General features: G+C 37.4%; 1 non-coding gene across 1 annotated transcript; it reads right to left on the minus strand.

Annotated features, from left to right (window-relative positions):
* Positions 1-3,888: 3,888 nt before the first annotated feature.
* Positions 3,889-3,970, minus strand: TRNAS-GCU (transfer RNA serine (anticodon GCU)). The gene has a single exon. It is a non-coding gene; the product is annotated as a tRNA-Ser (tRNA).
* Positions 3,971-7,270: the final 3,300 nt, after the last annotated feature.

The following is a 7,270-nucleotide window of genomic DNA, read 5'->3' on the forward strand; positions in this document are numbered from 1 at the left end:
GGAGAAAAAAATTTACAAACCTTGTGAAAGTAGAGTTTTACATAAAATCTATGAATTTTACGTAAATCTTTTTTTTTTGACATAAATTATATAAAGTTTGACATAATTTATGCAACCTTGTTATTATATGATGAAAGATCCACAAACCTTGTGAAAATTAGAGTTTTACGTAAAACCTTTGAACTTTATGTAAATCTGTTATTTTTAGATATAATTTACGTATAGTTTGGCTAAATTTACGTAACCTTTTATTTTAAGAAAAAAAATTCACAAACCTTGTGAAAATAGAGTTTTACGTAAAACCTATGAATTTTACGTAAATCTTTTATTTTTTGACATAATTTACGTAAGGTTTGACTAAATTTACGTAACCTTGTTATTTTAGGAGAAAAAATCTACAAAGCTTGTGAAAATTGGAGTTTTACGTAAAACCTTTGAACTTTACGTAAATATTTTATTTTTATATATAATTTACGTATAGTTTGACTAAAATTATGTAACCTTTTTTATTTAGGAGAAAAAAATTTATAAACCTTGTGAAAGTAGAGTTTTCCGTAAAACCTATGAATTTTACATAAATCTTTTTTTTTATATAAATTACATAAAGTTGTACATAATTTACGTAACCTTGTTATTATAGGATGAAAAATCCACAAACCTTGTGAAAATTAGAGTTTTACGTAAAACCTTTGAACTTTACGTAAATCTTTTATTTTTAGATATAATTTACGTATAGTTTGACTAAATTTACGTAACCTTTTTTATTTAGGAGAAAAAATTCACAAACCTTGTGAAAATAGAGTTTTATGTAAAACCTATGAATTTTACGTAAATCTTTTATTTTTAGACATAATTTATTTAAGGTTTGACTAAATTTACGTAAGTCTTTTACTTTAGGAGAAAAAATCTACAAATCTTGTGAAAATTAGAGTTTTACGTAAAACCGTTAAACTTTACGCAAATCTTTTATTTTTAGATATAATTTACGTATAGTTTTACTAAATTTACGTTACCTTTTTATTTTACGAGAAAAAATTCACAAACCTTGTGAAAATAGAGTTTTACGTAAAACCTATTAATTTTACGTAAATCTTTTATTTTTAGGCATAATTTACGTAAGGTTTGACTAAATTTACGTAACCTTGTTATTTTAGGAGAAAAAATCTATAAACCTTGTGAAAATTAGAGTTTTACGTAAAAACTTTGAACTTTACGTAAATCTTTTATTTTTAGATATAATTTATGTATAATTTGACTAAATTTATGTAATCTTTTTATTTTAGGAAAAAAAAATTCACAAACCTTGTGAAAATAGAGTTTTACATAAAACCTATGAATTTTACGTAAATCTGTTATTTTTTGACATAAATTACGTAAAGTAGGACGTAATTTACGTAACCTTGTTATTTTATAAGAAAAAATCGACAAACCTTGTGAAAATTAGAGTTTTATGTAAAATCTTTGAACTTTACATAAATCTTTTATTTTTAGATATAATTTACGTATAGTTTGACTAACTTTACGTAACTTTTTTTTATTGTAGGAGAAAAAAAATCAACAAACGTTGTGAAAATAGAGTTTTACGTAAAACTTATGAATTTTACGTGAATATTTTATTTTATCAGTCCCCATATTAAATATCTAACATATTCTTTAGTTCTCGTATTTTAATTATTTATTGTTTAGTTCTGATTTTTTTATTTTGATCAACAGTTTTATCACTTAAATTTTTAAATTATTGAACAGATTAGTCCCTTTATAAGGGACTAAACTGTTGAATTGAACTAAAATTAAGGACTGAATAATACGATTGTAGGACTCTTGTGGTCCTCTCTTCGTTCGTTTTCTTAAGGAAGTTTCTATTGAGGAGTGTGATCCACTGTACCACGAAGCCCTCGCTTTGAAATTAGGGAGCGAATTATGCCCCGTTCTCACTGCCGATGATCAACTTAGAGCTTTTCTCAAGTCCGAATGCGAGGCGGTTTTAGCGAAGGCGATCGACATGAATGGGATTGAATGAAATTCCCTAACCTGTAGAGTACTTAGTTGTCTAAAATAACCTTTCACAAGAGGTCTTTTGCGGGCGGGGAGTTATCGCCTGAATTGTGTCAATCAAGAACGGATCTCGCCATTCATTCGCAGGGATTAGCCCGTTGCGTTAATCTCATTCCTCTGCGAACAGGGGCTTTGATCGGCAGACCGAATACGATTTGTTATCCGCGGCTTTCCCTTCCGTAACCAGTCACCACCTTTCTTTTTCCGTGACAACCGATCTGAGCGTTCTTTTTGTTTTCGGGAGGTACGAGATGGTTTGTGTTTGGGTTAAAGGGAATCAAGATCCTGAAGTATTCAAAACGTTCACCACTCCGTACACTGAATATGAGGCGAAGCAGTGTGATTATGCCCGTCATGGGTCTCTCGTGGTTCTCACACATCGTAACTATCCTCCTCATCAAATCAAATTCGACCAAGAGAAGAGGGCGTTCAGTTTTCCGTGATGAAGTTTGAACCCCAACCTTGGTTGCCTACTCGGCGGGTGAAGGGTAAAAAGCATGAAGCGGAATTGTTTGTGCATACCTTTCGTTCAAAGGAAGGCATGATAATGGTTGAGGCTACACGCTCTCTCTTTCGAAAGGGGGATCAAGGCAGGATGCTTCGGATGGGATGGACTCCGAATGCATGGCAAGCGAACACGTGGTATCCTAAAAACGCATGGATGCTCACGCATGGGAAAATACATCAAAGTGTGGGGGAGGGAAGGTCAGGATCAAAATGGGTTGACAACAAAAAAGATCCTTATGTCAAGGATGGGGATGTCACATGGAGAGTCATGGCAGCGGAGGTGGATAATACGAGCAAGACTTATATTGGCAGTGATCGACGTTATTATGTGTGGGGAACGATAGAAAAGGTGGAAAATTCTCTCCTTGCGTCTGTTGTCTTTGTAGAGGAACAGTACGATCTTGGACTGGCCCCCTTCGCATGACCTATAAAAAAAGTTCGTGCTACTATAAGGCCTCTAAACTCCTCCCTCAGGACACTGTTGCATTGCCCGTGGGGACGGGGTAGCCCCGACTTCCATAGGTCCTTGGTTCGACCTCCTAATGAGAATTGAGGTCCTTGCGCGGGCGTCTCATCCCTAAGACTTGCTTGCTCTGTATGGAGTGCCCCGTGGTTCCTCGAGTGCCAGCCGCAGAGAGGAATGCCATCAACTAGGGCGCTATTGGCCACTAACCACTCGCTCGCCGGCCGCTTGGGCTCCGCGTTTCAAGTTCGTTATCCTAACCGTCTCCTCTGCTCTACCGGGAGCCTGGCCTGGCCCCTTCTTCTATCTTATCTACTGCCTTGCTCCTTGGCTCCCTACAGCTCCAGCCGCTCGCTGTAATAGCTTGCTTCTCGGGTGATTATTAACATATAATACCTAAATAGTAATTAAATTAAAATATAGGGACTGATATATTATTTACCTTGTAATTAATAATTTTTAAAATTTCTATAATTAAATATTACCTGCTATAGCAGGTTACTTTTTTAATAATTTTAATTAACATAATTTTAATTAACACATGTTCAAATACCATTGGATACTAAAACAAAGTATGACTACTTTGTTTTCCAACAAAGTAGCCATAGAATTTACCTAATTAATAATATCATAAAATAAATGATAAAAAAATCGAACTCGAAATATAAAATAATAAAAAACTGAATATATAATAAAATGCTATAGGAACCTAAATTTAGAATAATATCACAAAATAATAAAATATAGAATAATTATAAAACTGATGATATAATAAAATGTTGATGATAATTGGACCGAAAATTTAAAAAGCCCAGCGTATAAGTTACTAGCCTGATTTCTTAAAAAAGAAGAAAAAAAGATAACGTCGCCTGAGAGATTCGAACTCTCGCGGGGAAACCCCATGTACTTAGCAGGCACACGCCTTAACCACTCGGCCAAAGCGACATTGTTGTTTTGTGTGGCAACATCATAACAAATGTTTAATACATTTTTGAAGAAACATATCAATAATACTTAATTTTGACTATATGGCTATTTATCCATAAAAGATGTTTATATACCTAATTGGCTTAACACAACAATTTGTTCCATGAGTTTGTCACAAAAATTTAATTGGTCTCCTAAACTTTTTTTTTTTGAAATCAAAATTGATTAATGAGCCGCAATTGGACAAAAGTTCAACAAACTAGAAGAGATTACATCCGGAATAACATCATAAATAAAAGGAATAGCATGTAAACAGGATAACCGAGCAAAAGCGTCAGCTAAACCGTTAGCTAGTCTTCTAATAAAACGGACCGAGAAACCGTTGTTGAGATTAAGTAGATCTTTACACTAAGCAATGATATCACCGAACTCTCTATCGTCGCGGAGGGCAGAGTTAACCGATTGCACAACTGTAAGTGAGTCTGATTCCAGAATTACATGCTCGAGACCTGCTGCACTAACCCATTGAATCACATCCAGCAGAGTTGAGGCTTCCCCTTCATGCACCAGTTGTAATCCTTTCGCCAAATTCACCCGAGCTGACATAAAAAAGCCCCTCAGCCGAGCGAAGAACAGCAGCAGAACCCGTCTTTTTTGCAGCAGCAAAAAACGCAGCATCCACGCTGCAGCAGACCAAGCCCTGGGGAGGACGGTGCCATTTCAAGCATGCTGAGGAAGGTAGTCTCGTTGAACCATCTGTTTTCCTAAGGTTACGGGCAGCCAACCAGTTGGACAGACAATCCATCCCTCGGATAATTACTTGACGGGTTCTGGTGATTTCACAATTCCAAAGTTTATTGTTACGGGCTTTCGACCAGCTCCACAAAATCATTAAAAAATTGCCACTAATTTCTTTGGGTTCAGCAGTGATTATAGAAAAGAATAGAGAATTAAATCCATCAGCAACCAGGGAGATAGAACCAATTAAGCACAAAAGATTACAGTCAGCCCAAATTTCCCTCACATACGGACAAGACACGAACATATGCCATAGATCCTCATATCCGGTGTTACACAGCACACAGGTAGAGGGAACAGACAAGCCACGAGAGAGAAGATTAGCTCGCACATGCAGACAATTACAGGCTACTCTCCAACTGAAATACCGCACTTTCTCTTGGACCTCCATACCCCACAATTTTCGCCAATTACCAGTAGCCCTCCATTGATCGTTTTGTGCCACCACTTCCATCCCTAGTCGATATGCACTCTTTACCGAATATATATCGTTTCATGTTTCATTCCATATGATCCTATCCACAGCGTCAGGTCTGTTCATGGGAATGTTTTGGATAGCTTTCACATCCCTGGGAAGAAAAAGCTCATTCAACAATTCGACATCCCATTCACGGGTCCCCGGGATGAATAAGTCACAAACCTTTAAATTCTCCAATCCTTCCACCACCGGAGTTACAATCTTTTTCCCACCTTCTTCTTTCAACCACGGATGCGTCCATACACTTATAGAACTCCCATCACCGATCTTCCACAAACCTTCTTGAATGATGAGTTGAGATCCCCGGATGCTTTTCCAAATAAAACTAGGTGAGTGACCAAGTCTAGCTCTTAGGAAGTCCGCTTGACGGTAGTATTTAGCTTTGTAGATACGACTAGTTAATGAATCTAGAGAGGATAGCATAGACCACCCTTGCTTTCCCAACATCGCAACATTGAAGGCGGTAAAGTCACGGAAGCTCAAGCCCCCATAACATTTGGGAACACAGAGCCGTTCCCAAGACATCTAATTAAGTCCTCGAGACCCATCCTACTTATTCCCCCACCAAAAAGAGTTTAGCATTCTCTGAAGTTTAGTAGCAGTAGAAACCGGCAGAAGGAACAGGCTCATGAAATTGATGGGTATAGCTTGACCCGCAGCCCGAATAAGAGTAGCACGACCCGCTTTGGAGAGATTTCGAGCCTTCCAATTCTGAAGCTTATTCCACAAACGGTCTCTAAAATGTGCAAATATGGAGGATTTCTTACGACCCACTAAGGATGGAAGCCCAAGATATTTGCTGGTATCCAAAGAGTTATTAACCCCAACAATTTGCGACATAGCTGAAGCCAAAAGTGGATTCACATTATTACTGCACATGATTCCGAACTTAGAGAAATTGACATCTTGGCCTGATGCTTTTTCATAAATGGTTTGAATATGCTTCATCTCTCTAGCTTCAACAATCGACGCCCTAAAGAACAAGAAAGCATTATCTGCAAAAAGAAAGTGAGAGACCGGGGGAGCTCCATTCACTACTCGATTGCCATGAAGCCTTCCTTCAGATTCGACATGGTTCAATAAAGCAGATATCCCTTCACCTCAGATTAGGAAGAGGTAGGGGGACAATGGATCGCCTTGTCTAATTCCCCGCTCCGGAACAAAAGGTCCAACCACTTTATCATTAACTTTTATTGAATACCGAACTGAAGTAACATAAAGCATAATTAAGTTCACCTAGGACTCAGTGAAACCCAATTTTAGCATAATAGACCTGAGGAAATTTCAATCCACCCTGTCATATGATTTGCTTATGTCAATTTTAAGAGCCACATCACCTTGTTTCTTAGCCACATTACATCGCATACTATGTATGGTTTCAAAGGCAATCATAATGTTGTCAAGAATGGATCGACCTTTGAGAAAGGCCGACTAGTTTTCGAACATAATATCAGACAATACTACTTTCAATCTGTTAGCAAGCACCTTTGAAACAAATTTATAAAGCACATTGCACAGTGCGATAGGGCGGAGATCCTCCATGGTGGTAGGCGCATCATATTTGGGGATGGGAGCTACAATTGAATCATTAAGATTAGGGGGAAATGTACCTTGATCAAGCCAATGGCAACCAGCATTAAATATGTCTGGACCAAGAATGCTCCAAAACTTCTGGTAAAAGCGAGGGTTAAATCCTTCAGGACCCGGAGCTTTGTTGGGAACCAAGCCAATGGTCTCCTAAACTTTTATAGTGCTTTATTAGCCCCTTGAACTTATTTAAAATAACTTATTAGCTATCTAAATTTGTTTAAAATAATTGATAACATCCTGATATTATCTACGGGACTAAAAGGGAAATTGACCAAACGACCGCGTATCACGATGATCGAGAAAAACTATGGCGTATCATGCAAGTCATCAGGATGGCGGATCACATAGATTCCTCCATACGATATCCGTAGTCAAACACTCGGGAGACCCGCCATCATGATAGGGGTCAAAACCCTATCTTTGGGTACGGTTTTAGGACGGTTTTTAGCGTT

This window comes from Euphorbia lathyris, chromosome 1 (genome assembly GCF_963576675.1).
Source record: "Euphorbia lathyris chromosome 1, ddEupLath1.1, whole genome shotgun sequence".
NCBI lineage: Eukaryota > Viridiplantae > Streptophyta > Magnoliopsida > Malpighiales > Euphorbiaceae > Euphorbia > Euphorbia lathyris.